The 27,568-nt window shown below is 44.1% G+C and overlaps 1 protein-coding gene across 2 annotated transcripts in view; it reads left to right on the top strand.

Annotated features, from left to right (window-relative positions):
* Window positions 1-23,638: 23,638 nt before the first annotated feature.
* Window positions 23,639-27,568, top strand: part of CRACR2A (calcium release activated channel regulator 2A) — a 95,236-nt gene continuing 91,306 nt past the window's right edge. The window contains exon 1 of one of the 2 annotated variants that reach the window (XM_050965312.1): window positions 23,639-23,855. The gene's annotated coding sequence lies outside the window, so the exon portion shown is untranslated. Of the gene's footprint in view, window positions 23,856-24,018; window positions 24,106-27,568 lie in introns of those variants that run through there. The other variant, XM_050965322.1, reaches the window with a different exon arrangement.

Here is a 27,568-nt window from a genome sequence, read left to right on the forward strand (position 1 = left end):
AATGTTTTGGATGTTCTTTCTACATTTTCATATATATTGTATTCTGCGTTATACTTGAAATCAAAGTGTATATTATTTTTGTTACAAATATTTGCACTGTAAAAATGATAGAAGAAATAGTAGTTTTTAATTCACCTTATATAAGTACTGTAGTGTAATCTTTGTTGTGAAAGTGCAACTTACAGAGTTATGTTTTTTGTTCCATAACGTCACTCGAAAACAAAACAATGTAAAACTTTAGAGCCTACAAGTCCACTCAGTCCTCCTACCTGTTCAGCCAATCACTAAGACAAACAAACATGTTTACATTTATGGATGATACTGCTGCAGTCTTATTTACAATGTCACCAGAAAGTGAAAACAGGCATTTGCATGGCACTTTTGTAGCTGGCATTGCAAAGTTTTTATGTGCCCCTTCATGCTTCAGCCACCATTCAGGAGGACATGTTTCCATTCTGATGTTGCTCATTAAAAAAATGCGTTAATTAAATTTGTGACTGAAGTCCTAGGGGAGAATTGTATGTCCCCTTCTCTGTTTTACCCACATTCTGCCATATATTTCATGTTATAGCTGCCTTGGATGATGACCCAGTAAATGTTCATTTTAAGAACACTTTCACTGCATATTTGGCAAAATGCAAAGAAGGTCCCAATGTGAGATTTCTAAAGATAGCTACAATGCTCAACCCAAGGTTTAAGAATCTGAAGTGCCTTCCAAAATCTGAGAGGGATGAGGTGTGGAGCATGCTTTCAGAAGTCTTAAAAGAGCAATACTCCGATGCAGAAACTACAGAACCCGAACCACCAAAAAAGAAAATCAACCTGCTGGTGGCATCTGGCTCAGATGATGAAAATGAACATGCGACAGTCTGCACTGCCTTGGATTGTTATCAAGCAGAACCCATCATCAGCATGGACGCATGTTCTTTGGAATGGTGCTTGAAGCATGAAGGGACATACGAATCTTTAGTGCATCTGAAACGTAAATATCTTGCGACGCCGGGTACAACAGTGCCATAAGAATGCCTGTTCTCACTTTCAGGTGCCATTGTAAACCAGAATAGGGCAGCATTATGCCTGCAAATGTAAACAAACTTGTTTGTATTAGCGATTGGCTGAACAAGAAGTAGAACTGAGTGGCTTTGTAGGCTGTAAAGTTTTACATTTTTATTTTTGAATGCAGGTTTTTTTGTACATAATTATACATTTGTAAGTTCAACTTTCATGATGAGATTGCACTACAGTACTTGTATGAAGTGAATTGAAAAATACTATTTTGTTTTTTGAAGTGCAAATATTTGTAATAAAAATAAACATAAAATAAGCACTGTACACTTCGTATCTATGTTGTAATTGAAATCAATATATTTAAAAATGTAGAAAACATCCAAAAATATTTAAATAAATGGTATTCTATTATTGTTTAACAGTGCGGTTAATCGTGGCTGATTTTTTACATTAGTTTTAATTAGCCCTTTTTAAAATGTAGATCCTTTACTGGAGCATTAAGTAAGCCGGTAAGAGGATCTCTAGGAAGAAGGCATTTTGTTATAAGATAAATCTCTTTAATAATTTTCTCCCAAACAGTCTAATGCTTGGACACAACCACCACGTGTGCAAGTATGTTCCCCTCTCCCTGCAACCCCTCCAACAAAGGGACTCCCATGTAGCAAAAATATGATAGCTCTTAATGAGTCAAATGCCATCTGTACAGCAACTTATAAAATTTTTCCTCATGAGCTATACAAATTGAAGATGTATATCCCCTTCCCATGTGTAGACCCATTCATTCAGATCAACTTCTTTGTCCAAATCCCTCTCCCATCTTTTCATCTGGGTTGTTTTCTCATCAGCAGATTTTTCAATCAAAATTGTACATGTCTTAGAAATTAAACCGTTTGTTCCAGCTTGCTCCGTAGCAACTTCTCAAATGTGGTTAAAAGTGTTTGGTCCCCAGAATGTAGCCACTTTGCTGCAGGGTGACTGCCCCCTTTTCCTTCCATTTTTGCCGGTATCTATTCAGATGTTAAGCAAACTGCGGTTGTTCTGTGTAATTGATTAAATGAACAAACACTAGGTGGCATGATCTCACTGGAGAATATCTTCTTTGTACAAAACACTGAAAACTGTGGGCCAAATTCTCAGGTGAGGCTAGAGGGAATCTAATTTGATGTAATGTACACATTGCAGGGACAGAAAGGACCAGTGTGTTGTGCCTGCTTAGGCTACTTCAGACTTACTACTGTGGACTCTCGCACTGTTACCAATAGGTAACTTACACTCATCCTCATATATCATCTCCAGATTTGGCCCTTTAAGTTCTGGTTCACCACTTGTGATCATATCCTATAGATCATACTAAATCCTACTGCTACCATTTTCAGTAGCACTGAAACATTGACGTATCTGACCCCATTTCCAGAAGTTCTGAGCACTCTAGTTAGTTGATGGGAACTGATAGCACTCACTATTTCTGAAAACCAGCCCTAGCTTGTTTAACTTCTGAATAATCTAAAGCAAAAATGTTAATGGATATGATAGGAATACGAACATGAGCAACAAGAGGGTGTTCTCTACTCTGTTTATATATAAACATCATGACACATTTAGGAACTTGACCTGTTCTTTTTGTACTGCACACACTGAGTTTAATCAAAAGCAAGTGGAAGATGTTGGTCAAGTTTTAAAAAAGTAACTAGTGATTTTTGGGTGCCTCAACTTTGGTGTGTCCAAACGGAGCAATCCTAAAGGGGCCTGATTTTCAGAAGGTGGGTGCTCAGCACTAGTCACTTTTGGAAAACCTTGGCCAGTGTAAGTATTTGCCAGTCCTGATAATCTCTGTTACCTACCCAACAAATAGAAATGGATTATGGGAAGGTTTTGACTTTGGACAGGGGTGATCAATGAATATTCATCACCAAACTGATCATTCATATTACATGTTGGACAGTATAAGGGGACACTCATTATAGAACGCCATATATTGAATTCCTTCAATGTTACTAATAACACTGACCCTGCAAGTCCCTCTGTACCAACTGGCAGAGGGCACACCATTTTGTAACGCACATAAGGCCTGATATAGTTATTGCCCCAATACACTGTTGTCAGGATACTCATTTAAAAGGTGTCACATCATTTGAAAACTAAACACTACACTGGTCATTACTGCCACTGTGAAAGGTATATAACAACACTGTTATGTGAAATTATGGCTACTTTCTGTTTACAGACCCCAAACAGAATGTCAGACAAAGGAGGTGAAACAGGTTTGTTCTTAGACAAAGGAATGCTTATTTACTTGTCTGACCAGTTTGATCACAGGCAGAGAATAATTAAAGTATATTTACATGTAAGGTAAACAAAGAGCCATCAAACTAACAGGCAGGCCAAAGCGCTTAACAACTCCCCCTGTGCATGCTCTTACTGCACACTCTGGGCTGGTCTACACTGGCGGTGGGGGGGTCAGTCTAAGATACGGAACTTCAGCTACAAGAATAGCATAGCTGAAGTCGACATATCTTAGTTCGACTTACCTTCCGTCCTCATGGCGCGGGATCAACGGCTGCGGCTCCCCCGTTGACTCCGCTTCCGCCTCTCACCCTGGTGGAGTTCTGGAGTCAATGCGGAGTGTGGCAGGGATCGATTTATCGTGTCTAGATGAGACGCGATAAATCAATCCCCGATAGATCTATCGCTACCCATCGATCCAGCGGGTAGTGTGGACATACCCTCTGTATGTCCTTTGGTGATGTAGCTTAATGCACTGCCCATGCGCACTAAGCCGTTGCACACAAAGGCACTCTTAAGGTATGTCTGCACGTCAAAAGAAAAAAAGAGTGTCAGCAACTTTCAGAGCCTGGGTCACCAGAGACTTGGGCTCAGGGAAGCATGCGCTTTACAGCTAAAAATAGCAGTGTTAAGCATTGCTGCTCTGAAACCTGGTGAGGAGGGTGGGTCTCAGAGCCTGAGCTCCAGCCCAAGCAGGAAGCTCTAACGCTGCTATTTTTAGCCACAATACACAAGCCCAAGTCAGTTGACCCAGGCTCTGACTTGCTGCTGCTTGGTTTCTTTTTTGCTATGTGGAAGTACCTGTTTGCACAGTCAGTATCTACATGAGCAGTTAGTGTGGAGCAGATAGTGTACATGAACTACTGTGGGCTTTTCCCCATGTAAAAAACACTTTCCTAGGATAACATTTTCAAGGAGGTAGCACACAATTCCCATTGAATTTCGCTAGGATCTGAACATCTTGCTCTCGCAGGATCTTTTACAAATCCCCTAGCCCAATGATCCAATGATGGGATTGTAATAACTGCAAGGGAATATCTAAATTCAAGCAAAACAAAGCCAAAGATCATAGACAAATCTGTAAAAAAAACAAACCCACCTTTATTAATATTTAAACTTTGGCTTTACAAAAATCTAACTACTGCATCACATGGCAAACCTAAACAGCTTTCCCTGTTTGCTAATGCACTTGGAACAATATGGTTTGACTGATAATTTTTCCTTTGCTTTTAAGATAAATGTAAATGTTTTCTTTAGGCATTATATTGAAACAGTTCCTAGCTGGTGACTTTTAGACATGGAATCACCTTTAGTGAATGCAGGTAAGCCTTGGCAACTGCTTTTGCCCCATAAATGTACGTTGTAGGTTATTACTCCTTCTAGAGACTATTGAACAATTCTGAACTGTTATAGGAGTGTGAGGAAGAGAGCAATTGCAAAAATCAGTAGAGAAGGTATGTTAAGTGGCAATATAGCCTAGTGGTGTAATCCCTAAACTAGGATTTAGGAGACTTGGGTTGGCTTCCTAGCTCCTCTATAAGTTTGCTGGGTGCTCTTAGGCAAGTCATGTCTCCCTGTACTTTGGTTTCCTCACCTATAAAATGGGGATAATGATACTGGTACATTGCTATTGCAACGATAAAAAGTGCTAAACTTTTATTGTCAGATGTTTTGTTATTTGCTGTGAAATTAATTGACTGTTGTAAGTAAGGGCATAATGAATGACAAAAAGGTGATTAACTGAAACAGTAAAATAAGAAGCCTAATGCTAAAAATACTTCTCTGACTTCTTTGTGTTAACTAATAAGATAACTCTCTATTAATATCCAACTCAAAACTGATAGGATCTTATGCTTCCTTAATAAGGTCATAATTAAAAGTAAAATATTAAAACCACATTTTCGGGCATAATTTGTTCTAGATAGAGATGGAGGAATTGAGGTGAGGCCAAGCCTCACTTTTGCAGTCAGGATTGTAAACACATCCTTTAGAGCTGTGATGTTCTAGGGCAGAGGTTCTCAACCAGGAGTATGCGTACCCCTGGGGGTACGCAGAAGTCTTTCAGGGGTTACATCAACTCATCTAGCTATTTGCCTATTTTTACAACAGGCGACATAAAAAGCACTAGCAAAGTCAGTACAAACTAACATTTCATACAGACAATCACTTTTTTATATTGTTCGTTATACAATACACTGAATGAAAGTATAATATTTACATTCCAATTGATGTATTTTATAATTATGTGGTAAAAATGAGAAAGGGAGTAGATTTTCAGTAATAGCAGCAAAGAATCCAGTGGCACCTTATAGACTAACAGACATTTTGGAGCATGAGCTTTCGTGGGTGAATACCCACTTCGTTAGATGCATGTGACATGCATCTGATGAAGTGGGTATTCACCCACGAAAGCTCATGCTCCAAAATGTCTGTTAGTCTATAAGGTGCCACAGGATTCTTTGCTGCTTTTACAGATCCAAACTAACACGGCTACCCCCCTGATACTTTTCAGTAATAGTGTGCAGTGACGCGTTTGTATTTTTATGTCTGATTTTGTAAGGTGAGGTGAAACTTAGGGGTACACAAGACAAATCAGACTCCTGAAAGGGGTACAGTAATCTGGAAAGGTTGAGAGCCACTGTATTAGTGGGTACTCTTGTGGGGGGACCTCTGTTAAAATGTTGCTATTGCATTGAGGGGAAAGCTTCAGCATAATTTATCTGCCTGTGATGGAGGAGTTTGCCTCCTGTCTGGATACTGTTACATCACACCCACCAGATTACTTTTCACGTGGGTTCCTACAAATACTTCTCAGGAGCCAATCTTTTGCCTTTGGAATGAACCATATTGCACCAAATGGAGTTCTGTCTCTCTCCTCTCAAATATTGCAATGGATGAGGAGCACCTTCAAAAATATTCCCTACAAAGTCTTCATCCCTTCCTTCTCCAGTTCCAGGCACACCCCTAGGGCATTGGGCTGAACAAAGTTTTCAGCATAGTTTTCATAAACGATAGAAACATTTGTTTTCCCAGGAGTGTTGCCTCCCTAGGTGGTTATTTTTATGCAAACAAAACCATTTTCTCAGTCACACCCCTGGCTCTCTGTAACCTTATGCATCACTGTGTAAATTGCAGGCTAAGCTGAGGAAGTTTTTCAGGAGTCCCTTATTACATTTTTTAAATAGCTCTTCCCTCTTTTTGAGGTTGGGGAGGGACTAGGGCATGATTCAAACCCACTGGATTAAATGCAAAGACAACTATTGCATTCAAGGAGCTTTGGATCAGGGGCTTAATAAAGAGAGAGGGTCATTTGTATTTGGATCTGGATTGCAAGTGAATAAACTGTCCCAAAGTCCAAAGAGGCTGCGAAGACCCAGGGTCTTGTATTGTGCTCCTCCCTAGCTTGTAATTAAACAAACAAAACAAAGTTCTATTTGTCCAGAGCAGGCTTCAGAGTGATAAGATATCAACGTTTATAATGGTGTGAAAGGAATTATCATGGTAATCCAAGACTTGGCCTTGCTGTCCAGTTCCCCGGGCTTTCATAGGCAATTAAAAGAGGTGCATCAGCATGGAAAGCTAAAGCAGATGGCTTACTTAACAACCTAACGCTTAAAGAAAAAGCTGCACTCTTGCAGCTCAGCCCTATGATGGTTCTCAAGATTAAGATAAGCAGCTGTCACAATGAATAAACTGTGAATGTGGTGAGTCTTTATTTAAGGAATTTTTTTTATTGCACTTGGCATTCTTGAGCGGAGTACTGCAGTCCGCTCTCTCCTGAAACCTGCTACTGTTTGTGGCTCTGGGATTGTCATTACCCAGAGGAAGAGACAGTCAGCCAGCTTCCAACTTGCATTAATATTAGTGCAGTCAGAAGCAAGCTCCACTGTTTAGGCAATTGGTTCAGGTTTTCAGGGTGGGATTTTCAAAAAACCTCAGCATTGGCCTAGCGTGGGTCTGGTAGAAGACAATGGAGTTTTTACCCATGACTTCAGTGGGAGCAGAGTTAGGCCAATGCAGAGCGCTTTCGAAAATCCCACACTTTGTGTTTAATATTAAAATGTGTGACTATTTTCAACAGTGCTTATGTAAAAATGGCCCCTTCTCATTCAGCAGACCTCTTCCTCCTTTTTGCAGTTAGCTTCATAGCCTCTGACTTCACCGATTAAGAGAAATTTTTATGGCTACTCATTCCTATTAGCCAGTGCAGCTAGGGGAAAGGGAGTTGGGCTCTCTTCTGGCGTGTGTGTCATAAACAGAGTTGTGACTGCAGAACCTTTAATGTCAAGTTCTTCCTGGCTCGGGCATCACCAACTTGGCTCTCAGATCTCAAAGAGTTTACAGGCTTGGTAGTTAGTTTTTCTTGAAAAATGAGCACACGATAAGGAGTTGCTGAGAGAATAAATACTGAGCCTCTTGATGCCCATTAAGGATTCACTTTTCAGAGCAGAAGCATTTTTTAAACATTAAACTCTTTATTCAGTCTTTTAGGCTGGGATATTCAAAGGAGGTGAGGGAAGTTAAATGCTCCACTCCTACTGAATTTCAATGGGATTTGGAGGTCTGACTCCCATAGCTTCCTTTGAGAATCCCAGCCTTCAACTATATATGAAAGGGGGGGAAATTGTTTTTTTCAGTGACTTCCCTCTGTGTCTCCCTTGGCGTCTGCTGTGCCTTGACCCTGGCAGCTAGCTACAAACAGATCTCATGGGGGGAGGATACTGTTTCTGGTTCCTCTGTGTCCTCCTTTCTGTGAATACTGTAAGGACATGGAAGTTGTTGTCACTGACTTTCCAGTAACTGCAGGAGCAGGAAGCACAAGGCTCATAGTCCAGAGTAGGAGGTATCCCAGCTGTTCAGATAGTGCCCTGTTCTTTTTGCTGGCTTAAGTATGGTCAGTGGCCCCAGTTGACTGCTCTTAGACTCCACCAGTAGGATGTCAGAGGGCAGCCTTAAACTGGGGCTGGGCTTCCTGGGTCATCAGTTGTTAGCAGACTGTCAAGCAGAGGGTTGAAATATGGCTCTTCCTCTAGACCTGGGTTCAAGGCTTGTGGATCATGACACCCACTCATCAAAAAAGCAAACCTTCCTTTGCCTCCATTGTACTTACATATCCTAACATCCAAGTGTGTTACCACTGTGTCTCAGATAGTGCATTCAGGATCTGATGTCCTTTTGTCCCTTGCAAGTTTGCCTGGCATTTCTTTCCTCCTCCAAGATCATTTCTCTTTGAACTGCATGGATATTCCAATTGTTTCAGCCTGTGAAGCAGCAGCTTCCTTACATATAACAAACCCAGATGACTAATTCCAATAAAGTGTTTAGAAGAGCATCAACTTAACCACGAGCTGTTTGAATGGCAAGATGCGGAGTCTGCGATTTTTTGCTTACGTTAATTTTTGATAAGATAGTATACCACATCTCAGCCAAAACAAGGGGAAAAAAGAAAAACTCTGAAATGTTTGTTTGCCAAGTTATCAGCTTTCAACTTAGGCAGTGACAGAAGATTGTGTGATGCCTTAAATCTCACTTAAAGCATCAAAAACATGTTCACCCTGATTTCGTAGTGGATAGATTGTCTCTACCCTTGCTGATCATCTTTTTGTGCTTTGGCATTTTAATGTAATGCTGATTTGCTTCAACGTATTCAACCAACTAGTGGAAGTGGAAAACTGGGTATACGATCTCTGAACAATTCAGAAGAATAGAACAACTTGGGGAACAACCATTGCAGCAGTTTCTCTTACAAGATTTAGTGAGTGGGCAGCACGTGGGATGACAAGGCATATTAATTCACCTGCTGAATATGATTTTGAATACCTTTGTATGCAGCAGCCATGTTAGCTCTGTTGTCATAGCTTTGTCCCCTGCAATCAGGCATAACTAACCTGTCCTTTTTCAGCTTCTCTAAAATAGCTTCTAGAATTCCCTGCCCTGGTTTGGTATGGATATCAATAAACTCCACTGCAAAGCACTAAACTACTTTTGCACCATCTGTGATGCCGGCAGAACCAGATGCCAGCTCATGTTGAAGTCCTCATGTCGCAACTGAACACTGACAAATGCAGAGCTGGAGTCAGTCTGGCCTTCCTGTGTGTTAGTATTGTTAAAACAGGTATTAGAATTATAAGGATGTGTTTAGAGCTTGCTGAATGCTTGTGTGTTACTGCATGTATTAATCTCACTTGTAACATCTATGTCCTATAGTGTGAGGTAATATTTGAGCAGTTGTCTTGTGAGCCGCTGTGATTATGTAAAACAGCAGATAGGAAAGACACATTAATTAGCGTGAAATGCTGATCTGTAACAAAAGGTGTTATGTCATCCCCAACAGGAAAGGTCCACTAACATTAGATGGACTATTGTGGGACATTAAAAAGGGCAAAATATATTTGTTGTTCTTCAATGGAGAAAGAGGGGAGAGCAGATGAGCCATGCAAGTGGATTCCTCTGGTCAGCTGAGCTTGCAGCTCAGAGCACCTGGCAACATGGGGATAACACCCCCTCTTTCCCCAAAAAGGAACTGGGGATCACTATGCAGCTTGGATTCTGGAGGGCAAGGTTTCTAGGCATAAGCAAGAGGTCCCCAGATGCTTAGCCCTAAAGGACATATAAGGCTTGCTGAATATAGAAGCTTCTATCTTTTGAAAATTAAAATCATAAGTCATCTGTTTACCTGTTTTAACCTTGTAAATAACTTTATTTCTTTTTCCTATTTAATACATTTTCATGTAGTTTATTATAGGTTTGGCCACAAACATAGTCTTTGGTGTGAGATCTAAGGTGCAATTGACCTGGGGTAAATGACTGATCTTTTGGGACTGAGAGTGACCTGAATATTGCTGTGATTCTTGGTCTATGGGCTGATCTATCACAATGGTACACTCACCTGGGTGGTGACATATATTGGAGCACTGAAGGGGACTTTCTGTGACTCCATGGTTAGGCTGTTATGTAGAGCCTGAGAAGTTTGCACTAGATACTTAGTTGATGAAATCTTAATGTAGAACTCACAAGCAATTTGTGGTTTATGTTATGCTTCTTAACAATCTGCTCTGAGATTGGTATTCTCACTCCTGAGCCACTGCAGGCATCATTACACTGGTTTAGGTGTCAGGATTCACATACTACCAGTCAATCAATTGTATAGATCATAACGCCAGTGCTGTTAAAGATTAATCTTGACATTGAGCATTTTAAAAGCTAAAGATAGGCACAATGAGGGAATCAAAGTCATGTGACAGTCTTGAGAGAAAAAAACCCTTGAACATTTGCGTTTGCAGAAGGGATTATCCTTTAAAAGGAAAGCCCAAGATCAAAAGCTGAGAGCTTTCCTCATAAGTTTTGAGCAGGTACCAAGGAAAGGAGAAGAGCTAGAGCCTGTGTAATGAAGCAGCCTATGGCGGGACACTACTGAGAGTATCATTTCAGGACAAATTGCTTAGAGCAGGGTGGTCACAGCTCAAGGCTGGGGTTCCTTCACAAATGCCATCACCCAGCTTGATCCTTACCCATCTCCCCAGATAGAGGACCTACTGGAACTCTTAGAGGGGTGCAAAGTTCATAAGTACTCTGGATTTGACTTGAGGGTATTGGCAAATTCCTTTATATGATGATGTGGAGGAAAAGTCAGCTTTCTAGTGGAATCTAGCCTATATGAGTTTAAGGTTATGGCTGTATTCCATAGTGTAAGGTAATATTTGAGCAGTTATATTGTGAGCCTCTGTGACTATGTAAATGACCAGACAGGAGAGAGATATTAACTAGTGTTAAGTGCTGATATGCAACAGATGTTGTTATGACCTGCCTGAATAAAAGGTCCATCAACCCCAGATGAACAATTGTGGGACATTAAAGAGGACAAAAGACATCTGGTATTCTGATCTCCCTGCCCGGTCCCATGAAGATGAGCCAGGCAAGTAGATTCCTCCCATCATCTGATCTTGCTGCTCAGAGCACTTGGCAGAAGGGGGATTGTCATAAACAGATAGCTAAGGGTTAATGTCTCTTTCACCTATAAAAGGGTTAACACACAGTAACCTGAAACACCTGACAAGAGGACCAATCAGGAAACAAGACTTTTTCAAATCTGGGTGGAGGGAAGTTTTGGGTGTGAGTTCGTTGTTCTTTGTCTTGGGTCTGTGCCCTCTCGGCTCTGAGAGTGATTTTTCTATCTCCAGGCTTTCTAATCTTCTGTTTCCAAGTTGTAATCACAAGAATAGTAAGACAATAGGTTTATATTGTTTTTTTTTAATTTACATGTGTGTAGTTGCTGAAATGGTTTAAATTGTATTCTTTTTGGATAAGGCTGTTTATTCATTTTTTTCCTTTAAGCAATTGACCCTGTATATTGTCACCTTGATACAGAGACCCTTTTATGTCCTTTTTCATTCTTTTTATATAAAGCTTTCTTTTTAAGACCTGTTGGAGTTTTTCTTTAGTGGGGACTCCAGGGAATTGAGTCTGCAGCTCACCAGGGAATTGGTGGAAGGAAGAAGTCAGGGGGAAAATCTCTTTGTGTTAGATTTACTAAGCCTGACTTTGCATACCCTCTGAGTGAGGGGGAAGAGAGATTAGATCTCTCAGTACTTGTGTTTCCAGGACTGGAAGCAGGGAATCTCCTAGGGTCGTCCAGGAAGGGGAGCCTGGGAGGAAGTAACAAGGAAACAAGGGGAGGGGGTTATTTCCCTTTGTTGTAAGACTCAAGGCATCTGAGTCTGGGGGTCCCCCAGGGAAGGTTTTGGGGAGACCACAGTGAGCTAGACACTGTATAATTCCTAGCTGGTGGTAGCAATACCAGGTCCAAGCTGGTAACTAAGCTTGGAGGTTTTCATGCTAACACCCATATTTTGGACGCTAAGGTTAGGAAAGATAGAAAATGTGGCAAAAGACCACCTTGGCTTACCCTTGAGATCTTGCGTGACCTACAAAATAAAAAGGCGTCATATAAAAAATGGAAACTAGGTCAGATCACGAAGGATGAATATAGGCAAATAACACAGGAATGCAGAGGCAAGATTAGAAAAGCAAAGGCACAAAATGAACTCAAACTAGCTATGGGAATAAAGGGAAACAAGAAGACTTTTTATCAATACATTAGAAGCAAGAGGAAGACTAAGGACAGGGTAGGCCCACTGCTCAATGAGGAGGGGGAAACAGTAATGGGAGACTTGGAAATGGCAGAGATGCTTAATGACTTCTTTGTTTCGGTCTTCACTGAGAAGTCTGAAGGAATGTCTAATATAGTGAATGCTTACGGGAAGAGGGTAGGTTTAGAAGAGAAAATAAGGAAAGAGCAAGTAAAAAATCACTTAGAAAAGTTAGATGCCTGCAAGTCACCAGGGCCTGATGAAATGCATCCTAGAATACTCAAGGAGTTAATAGAAGAGGTATCTGAGCCTCTAGCTATTATCTTTGGGAAATCATGGGAGACGAGGGAGATTCCAGAAGACTGGAAAGGGGCAAATATAGTGCCCATCTATAAAAAGGGAAATAAAAACAATCCAGGAAACTACAGACCAGTTAGTTTAACTTCTGTGCCAAGGAAGATAATGGAGCAGGTAATCAAAGAAATCATCTGCAAACACTTGGAAGGTGGTAAGGTGATAGGGAATAGCTAGCATGGATTTGTAAAGAACAAATCGTGTCAAACTAATCTGATAGCGTTCTTTGATAGGATAACGAGCCTTGTGGATAAGGGAGAAGCAGTGGATGTGATATATCTAGACTTTAGTAAGGCATTTGATACAGTCTCGCATGATATTCTTATAGATAAGCTAGGAAAGTACAGTTTAGATGGGGCTACTATAAGGTGGGTGCATAACTGGCTGGATAACCATACTCAGAGAGTAGTTGTTAATGGCTCCCAATCCTGCTGGAAAGGTATAACGAGTGGAGTTCCGCAGGGGTCTGTTTTGGGACCGGTTCTGTTCAATAGCTTCATCAACGATTTAGATGTTGGCATAGAAAGTACGCTTATTAAGTTTGCGGACGATACCAAACTGGGAGGGATTGCAACTGCTTTGGAGGACAGGGTCAAAATTCAAAATGATCTGGACAAATTGGAGAAATGGTCTGAGGTAAACAGGATGAAGTTCAATAAAGATAAATGCAAAGTGCTCCACCTAGGAAGGAACAATCAGTTTCACACATACAGAATGGGAAGAGACTGTCTAGGAAGGAGTATTGGAGAAAGAGATCTAGGGGTCATAGTGGACCACAAGCTTAATATGAGTCAACAGTGTGATACTGTTGCAAAAAAAGCAAACATGATTCTGGGATGCATTAACAGGTGTGTTGTAAACAAGACACGAGAAGTCATTCTTCCGCTTTACTCTGCGCTGGTTAGGCCTCAACTGGAGTATTGTGTCCAGTTCTGGGCACCGCATTTCAAGAAAGATGTGGAGAAATTGGAGAGGATCCAGAGAAGAGCAACAAGAATGATTAAAGGTCTTGAAAACATGACCTATGAAGGAAGGCTGAAGGAATTGGGATTGTTTAGTTTGGAAAAGAGAAGACTGAGAGGGGACATGATAGCAGTTTTCAGGTATCTAAAAGGGTGTCATCAGGAGGTGGGAGAAAACTTGTTCACCTTAGCCTCCAATGATAGAACAAGAAGCAATGGTCTTAAACTGCAGCAAGGGATATTTAGATTGGACATTAGGAAAAAGTTCCTAACTGTCAGGGTAGTTAAACACTGGAATAGATTGCCTAGGGAAGTTGTGGAATCTCCATCTCTGGAGATATTTAAGAGTAGGTTAGATAAATGTCTATTAGGGATGGTCTAGACAGTATTTGGTCCTGCCATGAGGGCAGGGGACTGGACTCGATGATCTCTTGAGGTCCCTTCCAGTCCTAGAGTCTATGAGTCTATGCGATCTGGGAAGAAATGTTATGACAGGGATAAAAACCCCAAAGAAAAAGAACTAAGGGTCTCTATGCAGCTTGGGTTCTGGAAGGGGAGATTTCTAGGTATAAGCAAAAGATTCCCCAGCTGCTTAACCTGAGTTAGCCTTAAAGGACATATAGAACTTGCTGAATGTAGAAGTTTCTATTACGTCTTGAAAATTAAGATTGTAACTCATTTGTGTATCTGTGTTTATCTGCTTTAACCTTGTAAAACACTCTCTTGTTTCCTTTTCCTGCTTAATGAATCTTCATGTATTTCATTATCAGACTGGCTACAAATGCTGTCTTCGATGTGAGATCTAAGGTGCAATTGACCTGGGGTAAGTGACTGATTTTTGGGACTGTGAGTAACCCGAATATTGCTCTGGTTCTTGGTGTAAGGGACTATCTATCACAAAGATACGCTCATCTGGGTGGCGAGATAGGAGTACAGTCTGTGACTCCATTATTAAGTTATTATAGTGCCTGAGGGGTTTACACTTGATACTTGGTTGGTGAAATCTAAGTATAGAACTTACAAGCAATTTGGGGTTTGTGCCCTACTTCGTAGCAGTCTGCCCTGCAGTTGGTACATAGGCTCTGGAGTCACTGCAGGCAGTGTTATACTGTCTTTCAAAACCTCAACATACCTTAACACCTGAGACATTTGTCCCACTTGGTAAAGGTCTGGAGTGCAATCAAACATAATAGAGAAGTATTTAGCTTTCATACTTTTACAAAAAATAGTCTGCTATAACTGCCAGTACCACAAAGCTTCTTATCAAACCGAATTTAAAATGATTCATTTTAAATTCGGTTTGATAAGAAGCTTTGTGGTACTGGCCTTAATAGTTTCCACATGATATCATACCTTGCAAGCAAGTCAAGTGAGCCCCAACATTTGTTATTACAAGGGCTATCTAATTTCTTGTCTGAACCTCACAAAGCTAAACACTTCTCATCTAAGTACAGCAAAATAGCCTCGATGACACAAAATATTATGCCACATGTCCTTCTGCCTCTGATAGCAGGTTTGCATATCTTTGTCCATTGTGAAACTCTTTTTCAATCATTCGACAAGTTCCACCCATCGAGTGATTGCCTCCTTGTGTTGCTTTAAATATTTGTATTGGTATATTCATGTGCTAAAGAATATAACCTTCATGAACTTCAGTTTTACACTTAGCAAAGGAAGATGAGGCATTTGACTGAAAAAGAAAAGAAATGAAACAGAACAAGGAAGCAAAAATCAAAGTGTACATCAATCAAGATCAATGGTATAATCCCCCATTAGGAGTTTGGACAAAGAACTGCGATTTAATACTTGCCTTCCTTTGCATTCATTAGGTGAAACATCTTGTTTTAAATTAACAATTGGACCATATTCCATCCACAAAAGATCAACACAATCAGCTCTTGTGGCCTAGTAGCTGGATCTGTTTGTCATAGTCAAAATTCTTCCCCACGCTTTCAAAAACTGAACTGCTTTTAGCGTCCATGTCATAACAATTGCACTAGCAACTAACAGGCAATCTTCTGTCCTAGATTCAGAGATTTCGCCACCAAGCAATTAAACACCAAGCTGAGCTCTGTGCCAGAATCATCCTCTGGCACCCAGCAAACCCGACAAACCCAAATCAATGTCCTCACCAGCTAAGGAAGGCTCAGAAGTGTGAATAGCAGAATCGTCCATGGATTGTGCAACAGGAACAGAGTCGAACTTTGCATGTTTCAAGAAACTTTGTAGGCCACTTGCACTTTTCTGATCTTCTTTTTTCATGGGCCTGCTACAGCATGTGCTTTTGAGCATCGCTCTTGCGTTTGAAGGTTGTCATGGCAGAAATCATGGTTGACCATAAGAGTTCACCTACTAAGCTCTTCATGTATGAATTGCTAGATTTGGAGTGACTGCTGCAGTGTGTGAAAGTGCTAACTAATATCTCTGTGAAACTGAGAGAAATCAGATGAAAGGTCATAATATCTCTGTGAAACTCAGAGCTATGGACCTGCCCATCAGTGTACAGCGTACATCAGCGTACAGGGAGTGGCTGGTGCCTGTGTCCATGGAGGAGTGGAGCAGATCCCAGGACTGAGAGATGCAGTAGCAGCCCAGGGAGTGGCAGATGTAGCAGCTGTGGGGGAGGGAGAGCACAGCCTAGAAGCTAGGGAAGGGCCAGGAGAAGCCACAGGGAGCATGATCCCTCCTCCACTGGTCACCCAGCACTTTGTAGGGACAGGCTTAGAGCTGAGCAAGCAGGGAGCAATGAGGCAGGGAAGGGAACAGCAGGGGCAGAGGCAGCAGCCGTGGCATGGGTCCCAGGGACTTAGAAAACCATCCCCACGGTTACTGCTCTCCCAGCTCCAAAGAGATCCTCTCCTCTTTGGTTTGGATATCAGTGTAAGCAGTGATGTAAGCAGGGTTTGAATGAATTCGTCCCTGACAGCTAGCTGGGCAGGGCGGAGGGAGACTTCAGGACCAAACTGTATTTACATGAACACACCTACTCTGCTTAGATATACAGCAGATAGAGCAGTGTGTTGCTCAAAATAATCAACTTTGGCTGGTTTTGGGTTACAAATCACTGTAGTACTGAATGCAGGGTAGTGAAATACTGTTACCAATGTTGTCATTATTGTATGAATACAGGGAAACAGCAGCAGGATTGTGTTTAACCTGTCCCAAATGAGGGGGTCATCCTCAGCTGAAAGCCAGGGGCTTGAATGCCAGAGCTCTGTGAAAGTAAAGGAGGGAGGGGACAGGTGTTCCAGCCAGGGTGTGAATGGGTGAGCTAATTCACAAGGGCCTATGCAGTCTGGTTTAACCTGTTCTTCCCTACTATTCAAAGAAAGAGCTCAATAGGCTTCATTAAGATCCTCTTTGTTATGTTAAAATATTCAAAAGAGAGCTGAAATCACTTGAGATGGGGCTATGTTTCTGCCCAGCCTGCAAAGAGCTGAAAATTACTAAGGCCCTGTCTACACTGGCAAGTTTCTGCACAGTAAAGCAGCTTTCTGTATTGTAATTGCCAAGGTGTACACACTGCCAAGCCACTTAGTGCACAGAAACTGCACAGTTGCAGTGCTGTAAAAAAACCACCCCACTGAGAGGTGTACAGCTTTCTGCACTGGGGGTACAGCACTGCGGTGCAAATGTAGACACCCTGGCCAATTACAGTGCTACGACTGGCCTCTGGGAGGTGTCCCACAATGCCTGTTTTCGCCTTTCTGGTCATCGGTTTGAACTCTACTGCCCTGCCTACAGGTGACCAACCATCATCCGCATCCCATAAATTCCTTTGGAATTTTGAAAGTTCCCTTCCTGTTCGCTCGATGATGCGTGCAGTGGTCTCAGTACATTTTTCCAGGTGGCCATGCCTGCTCCACACACCAGGCAATTCCCCACTTGGAGCCATGCCGAGCTTCTGGACCTCATCAACATTGGGGGAGAGGAGGCTGTCCAGTCCCAGCTGCACTCCAGCCATAGGAATTATGATACCTATGGACAGATTTCACGATGCATGACAGAAAGGGGCCAAGACACGCTGCACCCATGAGCTGCCAGTTCTACAAAGAGCTGGACATGATACTCAGTGGCAACTCAACCTCCACTGTGAAGACCATTATGGATACTTCAGTGGCTAGCATGCTAGTCAAGAGTGGACTGAGCCAGGAGGAGGAAATCTTGAATGCAGATGTGAAGGGGGAGGGGGACCCAGAGGCAGAGGATGACTCAGAGGTCATCCAGGAGCTTTTTTCTACCCCTGAGGAGGCTAGCCAGTCACAGCTGTTTGAGCTTGGCAAAGCGCAAACAGGAGAGAAGGCCCATGGTAAGTGGATTTGATTTTGGGAATCACTGAAGCAAGTTGTTACGGGCAGGAGAGTTGCAGAAAGCAGGCTTGTGTCTCACCACATGCGTAATCTGAGCAGTAGAACAGGGTGTTGATTGACTTCCTCACTTCATGGGAATCTGCTTCAGAGATGTCTAGGAAACTGTCATGGAGATACTGGGCAATCTGCTTCCTCAGGTTCTTTGGCAGAGCTGCTTTGTTTCTTGCCCCATTAACAGTAACTTTCCCGCACTACTGTGCCATCATGTGGGGGGTGGAGGTGGGAGGGGAACGGCTGGATGGATCATTGCTGCACACAGGAGAGCTGCATAAGGGCCAGAGCAGAAACCACAGTCTTGGAGAAGACCCTCCCTTAATTCTCTGCTCACCCTCAGCAGCGCAATATCTTCCATGAGGAACACAGCCTGGGGAAAGTGTGGGACAGGAATGATCATCAAGACCCCCCTACAGTACTGGCTCTCCCCAAAAGCCACATGTCCAATGTACAGCAGGGTCTGAGAAGAGTGATTTCTCCTGCCCCTGTGGCTACTCACCATTCTGGGGGTCTTGTGGCTCATGTGTGCTTGCCTGGGGTCAGCCAGTTAGTGACAGGTGTGTGAGTACTGGCTGTGCTTTAAATCCCTGAATCAGAGGTCTGTGTGTTGCAAACAATATTGTTTCTGTAAAATGTTGCATTTTGGCTTCACAGAGATGACCTTGGGAGCCCAGCCTCCCTCTTTGTTACTGGCGCCTGAATGGCTGTGCAGAATTAGCAAGCAGCCAAGAAGAACTAAGGAGGACTTTCTGTGTGATGTTATGATGCGCTCTGCGGCCAGGAAACAAGAATCGAAGGAGTGGCAGGACAGTGAGAAGAGGGACTGAAAAGAGAATGTGGCATGCCAGAATGAAGTGCTTAAATGTTATAGAGCACCAAGCAGACACGCTCCAGGCGCTACTAGCTCTTCAAACTGTGCAGTTCTGCACCCGCCCTCCCCTGCAGCTGCTTTCGCTAAACTCTTTGCCATGCACACCCCAGACACCTCCAACACACTCTTATCAACCTCCTGGCTCCAGTCTGTAGCCGTGGCATTCCACTCCTCCCCCATCACAGTCCAGCACTGCAGACTCCCAGTACCCACTGCCATAGGTGCCGACTTCCCCTCTGCCCAGTGGGTGCTCAACCCTCCACCCCTGGCCCCGCCTCTTTCCGACCCTGCATCGCCCTCACCCCACCCCCATTCCACCCCTTCCCCAAAGTCCCGCCTCTGCCCTGCCTCTTCTCGGCCTCCTTCCCGAGCGCACCACGTCCCTGCTCCTCCCTTCCTTCCTAGAAAGTCCTAAGTACCGCCAAACAGCTGCTAGGCGGAGAGGGGCAGGAAGCGCTGGGAGGGAGGGGGAGGAGTGGGGATGCCGCACGCTTGAGGGGATGAGAAGGATTTGAGGAGGGGGGAGCTTAGCTGCTGGCGGGTGCAGAGCACCCATTAATTTTTCCCTGTGGGTGCTCCAGCCCCAGAGCACCCACGGAGTCGGCACCTATGCTCACTGCACTCAACACCCGTCCCTCTGAAGTACAGTACCTGCTGCACTGTACTCCAAAGAAGAAGGTTGGATATGAACCCTGGACATACACAAATCTTTAGCTGGCCTGGGACCCCACCTCCTCCTGGGACCTTCCCTTCCTCCATCCCCCTCACTGCTGATATTTTTTTTCATTTGACTCTCTCCTCCAGTTGTTGTTTTTAATAAAAGAATTGTGTTGGTTTGAAAGCAATCTTTATTTTATTAATTGAAAGCAAACAGAGACCTGAAAAGCAACAGACAATTATGGTAAACCTTCATATGGCATCGTCTGCACCAATCACAATCACCTCCTAGCATTACAAGCACTGTACTCCCGAGCACAGCAACAAATATTAGTGGCTTTCAGCTTCAAATTGCTGCCTCTAGGCATCTCTGATCCTTATAGTGCCACACTGTGCCCCTTTAATAGCCTTGGTCTCTGGCTATTCAAACTCAGCCTCCAGGTGCTGAGCATTTGCAGTCCAGTCCTGAGTGAAACTTTCACCTTTCCCTTCACAAATATTATGGAGCATACAGCATGTAGATATAAGCATAGGAATATTGTCATCGGCCAGATCCAGCTTCCCATAGAGGCAGCAGCAGCAGACCTTTAAATGGCCAAAAGCACACTCAACAGTCATTCTGCACTTGCTCAGCCTGTTGTTGAACCACTCCTTGCTGCTGTCAAGTTGCCCTGTATATATCTTCATAAGCCGCGGCATTAAGGGGTAAGCGGGGTCTCCCAGGATCACAATGGGCATTTTGACTTCCCCTGTGGTGCCTTCCGTTCCAGGAAGAAAGTCCCTGCTTGCAGCTTCCTGAACAGGCCAGTGTTCTGAAAGATGCGTGTGTCATGCACCTTTCCAGACCAGTCTGTGTTAAAGTCTGTGAAAAGCTCACAGTGATCTACAAGCGCTTGGAGAACCATAGAGAAATACCCCTTGCAATTAATGTACTCAGTGGCTAGTTGGTCTGCTGCCAGAATTGGAATGTGTGTGCCATCTATTGTTCCACCGCAGTTAGAGAAGCCCATTTGTGCAAAGCCATTCAGAATGTCATTCACGTTGCCCAGAGTCATGGTCTTTCGGAGTAGGACAGGGCGGCCCAGAGGATTCAGGGGGCCTGGGGCAGGGCTGGGTCTTTGGCAGCAATTCAATGTTGGGTCCCTCTGAGAGGGAAGGACCGGCCGCCAAATTGCCACTGAAGAATGAAGCGGCGGCAGTAGAGCTGGCCCTTGATTGCGGCTTTTTTCTTATTTTTCTTTTTCCGCCGCTTGCGGCAGTGCTTGTACTCACCGGGCGGCGCTCCGAGGCTTCGGCAGCACTTCAGTGGCGGGCCCTTCACTCGCTCTGAGTCTTCCGCTGCACTGAAGGACCCACTGCTGAAGACCCAGAGTGAGGGAAGGGCCCTCCACTGAAGTGCCGCCGAAAACCCAGAGTGGCTCACAGGGCGCCTGTAGGGCCCAGGGCCTGGGGCAAATTGTCCCACTTCTGCCTCCCCGCCCCGGGCAGCCCTGGAGCAGGATGCAATTAATGGCCCTGCACATTTCCGTCAACCCGAATCTAACGGTTGTCTTTCTCACACCGAAATGGTTAGTGACCGATCAGTATCAGTCTGGCATAGCCAGCTTTCACAGTGCAATCACCACGCACTTCTCCAACGGGAGTACAACTCTCATTCTTGTGTCCTTGTGCTGCAGGGCTGGGGCAAGCTCATCAAATAGTCTCATGAAAGTGGCTTTCCTCATCCAAAAGTTCTGCAACCACTGCTCATCATCCCAGACATGCATCATGATGTGATCCCAGCACTCAGTGCTTGTTTCTCGAGGCCAAAAGTGGCATTCCACTGTGGTCAGCACCTCCATGAATGCCACATGTAGATCAATGTTACACTCCTCTTGCCTTAACTCCACTGCCATTTATGATGTGTTAATTGGAGCGAGCAGCGTACTGGTCAACAGTTCCGGATCCACTCCTGCAGACCGAAGAGGCGGGGTGCGCAGTACACAAACTGTTGAAAGATGGTGCCAAATGTGGACGGAAGCACAGGGATTTCTGGGATGCAAAGCAATGCATCACAGGGCATTGGGACAGGACCCAGGATGCCCCACAACTCCCTCTGCCTTCCCCAGGGGCAGCTCCAGGCCCCAGCACACCAAGCAAGTGCTTGGGGTGGCATGCCATGGGGGTGCTCTGCCGGTCACGGGGAAGGCGGCAGGCAGCTCCGGAGGACCTCCCGCAGGCATCCCTGCAGAGGGTCCGCTGGTCCCGCGGCTTCAGTGGACCTCCCGCAGGGTGCCAGTGGACCCCCCGCGGCATGCCGCCCCGCTTGGGGTGGTGAAATGTCTAGAGCTGCCCCTGGCCTTCCCACAAGTCTTAGCAGCAAAAGAGAAAGAAGTGCTCTGTGGGATAGCTGCTCAGAGTGCACCGCTCTGAATAGCACTGCAAGTGCTACAAGTGTGAACACGCTATTGCACAGGCAGCTGTCAGTGTGAACACACAACAGTGGTTTTCCTTCTGCGCTCTCTGAGCGATGCTGTAACTGCTGGTGCTGTAACTCTGCCAGTGTAGACATGGAGACTGATGTGCAGAGGTCGCAGCAGAGAGGCAGGTGGCAGCAGAAGGTGACTGACAGCTGGAAAGGCTAGCGAGGCGAAGAGCAGAATGAGTGGCTTGTGAGGCAATGAGGAACCACAGCTGGTGGGGCTGCCAGCAGAGAGGAACCGTGGCTGGCGGAGCAGCCAGCAGAGAGGCGCAGTGGCTGACAGGGTGGCTAGGTGGTGAGCAACAGCGGCTGGCAGGGCAGCCAGCCACAGCAAGTGCAAGCAAGGTGCCTTCTTCCCCAAGTGGGAGGTGAACTCACACAGATGCACCTCTGAACCCTGGGTCCCCACTGACCAAGGACAATCACTGTGAGTGGGGGACGGTGAGAGAGCAGAGAGGGGCACTGAAAAGGAAACTTTGGCTGTAGAACTCAAGAATATGAGGCGGAAGGTACTGCCCCACGCACGCTGGCATGGGTGTCCTATTGTATATAATTCTTCACTTCATTTTCAGGCCTCTGTCTCTGATCTTGCTTATCAACATTGCCTTGTTTGAGTGTTTAAATATCATGAAAGAATTTGGTCCCAATTTTTCATTAAAACTGACATTGGAGACAGGCAGAAGATGAAAAATTATTCACACCTGGAAAAATACCTACAGTCAGAACAGAAAACATTAATTTAGCTGACTCGTTACTGGAACGGGGAAGTTGCACCACACCTATCCATGTGCCATCAGATGAATGCCACTTGTGGCATTTTCCCTAATTAATGGCGGGTGACTTCCGTCCGTTCATTAAAAGTTTCTTTTCTACTCTCAGACTGTGCTTGTAAGTGGGGAAGTATTGCCTCTCAGAGGCGCCCAGGGGTGGTGTGTAATTTTCCCAGGTTACTAGGTTGGGGCTCGAGCCGGTTCTGTGTTGTATTGTTGAAAAGGAACCCCTAGGTATTGAACCCAGCCCTGGTTGCTGCCGGCTCCACCTGGCAGAAGGGTACAATGACATCCACAAAGCAGTAAGCAAGGTCCTGAATATACCCTTCAGCACTAAGCAGGCCACTAAATAGTACAGTTGGGGCACTAAAGGGGCCTCTGCATACACCTTTTGGAGAACTAAATGGGACTCTGAATCGTCCATTTGGGACCCTAAACAGGGCACCAAGTAGAACATTTGCGGCACTAAACAGCCCAGAGCTAAAAATACCTGAAGGGAATCAATCCCCTTAAGAAAGGGTTTGAGAGGGAAGGCAATGAATATAGGCTTGAGGGCTTCTTTCAGTGGCTCCCCCTTAGGAGGAGGGATTTTGCTCCCTCCTTCAAGCTGTCAGGGCTTGACAGAGCTGTCTCACGCTGGAGCCCTGAAGAGCAGCACATAAAATGAAACCAATCCTGCTGCAAAACCACATGCACATACTAAAAGGAGGGGTGGGTGTGGGTGCCGTGGGGAAGAAGAGGTAGAACGGGTTAGACTTGCTCCAGTCCCGCCCCTAGACTTCATTGCAGCCTCCTTTCCACCTGATTATGCCACAGATGCCTCAGCCAAGTCTGAGATGTGTTGAGCTGTCCGCTCTCTTCCTCCCTCTTCAGCCACAGCTGGCTGGGAAAGGCCATTTGGGACCTGCACTGCCCCTTTGCATGGACATCTGTGGACAGAGAAGTAACAGCAGCCCAGCAGCTGGGTGAAAGTAGCCAGGGGGACTGCAGAGGAAACATCCCCTGGAACAAAGTTGTTTGCAGAAAGAAATACCAGGTAACAACTTAAACAAGTGTTGAAGGAAGGGTGCAGTGTCTCAATAAGTAGCTCCTCTTCCTCTCTTCTCAGTGTGTTGCAATGCAGCAGCCAGCATGCTTCCGGTGGTGACTGAATTCTGTGGGGACAGGCTTTTTAGACAGCAGTGTTGTTTAGGCACTGCCCTGCTAAGGATGGCACCACTGCAGTGGGGCCTGGCAGCTGGCTGACCTGGCATCAAGAGATTCTGCTAGGGGCTAAGGATGAGAGAGTGAGTGACAGCCGTTTCCTATCCTAATCTGCTGTGTGGTGTGGCTGCGGGCTGTTAAACAGGGGCTGTGTGTCACCCAGGAGACTACTATATTGGAGAACTGTGTATGTGTATGTGTGCATACACACATGTATAAAACACATGCTCAGGGTTTAAATTGTGTGTGCGTAGTCTGTGTGTTGCGAGGGAGAGAGAGGGTGCTAGAAGCAGAGGAAGAGTTTCCTGTTCACCCCCTAACAGAGGTGGGGGTGGAGGGATGTTTCTCCCAAACTCCCTGTTTCTTGGCTGTTATGATGATAGTTCGGCATGCTGTTTCAATCTACTTAACCACTCTGTGTGTGTGTACATATCTCTGTGTGTGTGTGTGTGTTTTGTATGTGCATACACATATATTTCCTAGTCAGGACTCTAATCACTAGACAGTGCTGTCTAACTTTCATATCATGAGGCAATACTATCTAGTGTTTAGAGGAGGACTGGCAGACTTCATTCTGTTCTAGGCTTTGCCTCTGATTCACCATAAAACTGTGGGCAACTCACTTAATCTGTCTGTGCTCCACCTTTCCTAGCTGTAAAACAGTAATACTAATACTGTTGAAAAGTTTTGTGAGATACTTGGATGAAAAACTCCATGTAAGAGCAAAATACTATTATAATGGTCTGCAAAATGCTTTTCGGCGCTTTCTGGATAAAGGATATTTTGTAAGTGTGTGTACCAACAACACTGTGACTAATATTGTTGTTTAATTGGTTTTATTTATGAGCCAAATGTTTCTGTCATGCTAAGCTCCAGATAAATATGGTCATAGTGAAATCACTATTCTGTGCCTTTCTTTGCTGATTTAGTTTTAGGATTCAGAATGGTAGCCGTGTTAGTCTGTATCAGCAAAAAGAATGAGGACTCCTTGTGGCACCTTAGAAACTAACCAATTTATTTGTGCATAAGCTTTTGTGGGCTAAAGCCCACCTTATCAGATGCATGCAGTGGAAAATGCATCTGATGAAGTGGGTTTTAGGATTGTGTAGCTATTTTTCTCAGTGCACCTTCTGCTAATGGAAGAGACATTAACTTAGATTACAGGCTAATTATTGTGTTAAGTATAGTAGCTGACCAGCAGAGTACTCAATGAAACCAACAGCAATGCTAACACTGATGCTTGCAAAAAGGTATTTGTCTAGTCCCTTAACATTTTGGTGCCAGAGTTGCCCTCCTGTATCATTGGTATGGCACTGTCCTAAAGTAAGATTTCCTTCTGGTTGCCTCAGTCTTTTGAATGGAGCAGATAGGAATTTTGAATGTTTTTGTGACTGTACAGTTAAGATATAGGAAGACACCATTTACCATCAAAATATGAGTTGCTTCTCACTGCAACATCAATAGGTCAGATTTTGGCTGTTTAAAATGAAGTTCAAATTATTTCTCAGTCCAGTCAATGATCTGACCCCTCTGTAACTGTCCTTATCAGTATTTTTAATCTCCAATGGGTCTTTCATCTAAAGACACACTTTCATCTTTTTTATTAGTTTAACATAGTTTTTTGTGGTTAACAATGTTATCATCTATTTCAGTAGACTGTGAGTTACTTTCACTTTAGTAGCGGAGTTTGTCCCATTTGAAGTAGATTAAATTATTCTGTTCTACAATACAGGTAAACTCCAGCTATTCAGAGGTCTCAGGAGATGTCTGAAACCCTCAGATAATGGGAGGTTTGGGTTACAGGGGACTTGCCCCATAGCCCTCAGTAGTGTAATTGCTATTTTTTAACTGCAGGCTATTTAAAGGGTATAAATTAAAGGTCTATCTTCCGAAAACAGCTTAGGATCAAAGCAAAAAACTAAGCAAATAAAAAAAAAATCACCCTTCCATCAATATTTCAAGAGCAAGGCCCCATACATAGCATCCCTGCCTGGAAGAGCTTACAGTCTTGGTAATGATATATGCAAATTGCTGGCAACTGAATAGGTGCTGATGTTCGTTGGTCGTGGTAATAATGGTCATTCATGAGTCTTTCATCTCTGGGTGTCTGAGTTCACTACTGACTTTAGTCACCAATGAAAGAAGTGTACTGATCTTGGGCAGAGGCCACTCCTTTTGTGGCTCTGGGGTGGAGAATGATAGGAAACAGCAGGACTTAATGCATCAAGAAGTACTATCTGCAGACTTTTCTTGTGGCTTATTTTCAGTTTGCAAGGTGAGCAAGCAACTTTCTGAGGCTTTTCTCTGGCTTTTCGCCTCCCACTCTGGCCCCACTGACATTTTCTCTTACGTTTTGCTGAGTGGAGGAATGGTAGCTACATGGAGAAGTGAAGAACATGCTGCTTAGCTAGTCTTCCCCTCCATGTGGTCCCAGTGTAGCTTTTTCCCTGGCACTACACAGTGGTTGGGGACTTCTGACCTTTTTTTAAATTTTGTTTTGATTGTAAAAACAGCCTAGTTAAACCTGAATAACAGACATAACCAAGGAGATCGCATTTCATAATACTGATAATAGGCTAAACTCTTAGGTTCTGTTTTCAGGAAGAATCCATCTAATAATGCTTTGTAAAGATAAGCAGAGAATGCCATGTGGCTGCTTCATGAACTGAAATATATCAGAGGCTGGATCCAGAATCTCAAAAACTTAATGTGCCCTCCAATTTGCAGGCCTGCCAGGTGGTTGCAGTGGAGCAGGCGGTCAGGCAAGGTTCTGTTGGAGACAACACAACCCAGTGTGTTGGTGTGAAAGGGGGACAAGATATGGGTGTTCTTCTTAAAGGCTTCAGTCAATTCCTTGCAAAGCCTGAGGGACCTTTTTACATCATGTTAATGGAGAAGGACATCATCAGTAGCAGTGGCATGTAGGTGTGGCAAAAAAAGTTGGCAGGTTGAATGAATGCAGAATTCTTCTCGAAGGGCCGCTCACCCCCTTCAGAAGGGTGCATAAGTCACTAGGGAAGTTGACACCCTGACCTGCCCTCAGAGGCTGCTAATGGTTTCATCCAACAACAGACCTAGTGCCACTCTGCTTGATTTAACCAGCTATGAAAGGCATGGGTCCCACTCACAGGTAGCAACTGGAAAGTCCCTCAGTGCATAGGTCCAGTGTGAGGAAAATCTGGTTGAAACTCAGCTAGAGATGATGAGGCTGTCTCCAGACACAGATCTGCCCCCTTGGAAACAGCCATTCCAGGACAAATCTGATTAATTTTATCCACAAAGAAGATACAAAACTTAATATTTCACTGTGTTTCCAGGCAACAGCAGCCAATTCTGGCCAGATTGTACATCACCCAGAACAATCCCCCTGGATGACATTTTGCAAACACTACTAATAGAGAAGAAAATCTTCTTTACTTCCACGACAGCCATGCCCCAGGTTTTTATAAGCTCTCTTCTCCTGCTCCTGCAGATTCCAATTACTCTCTCTCCATTACTCTCTTCCCTCGTTGCTTCTCCATCCAACTCTATTCCTCTCTTCTCCTC

The sequence above is a fragment of the Gopherus flavomarginatus genome, chromosome 1 (assembly GCF_025201925.1).
Source record: "Gopherus flavomarginatus isolate rGopFla2 chromosome 1, rGopFla2.mat.asm, whole genome shotgun sequence".
In the NCBI taxonomy this organism is placed as follows: domain Eukaryota; kingdom Metazoa; phylum Chordata; order Testudines; family Testudinidae; genus Gopherus; species Gopherus flavomarginatus.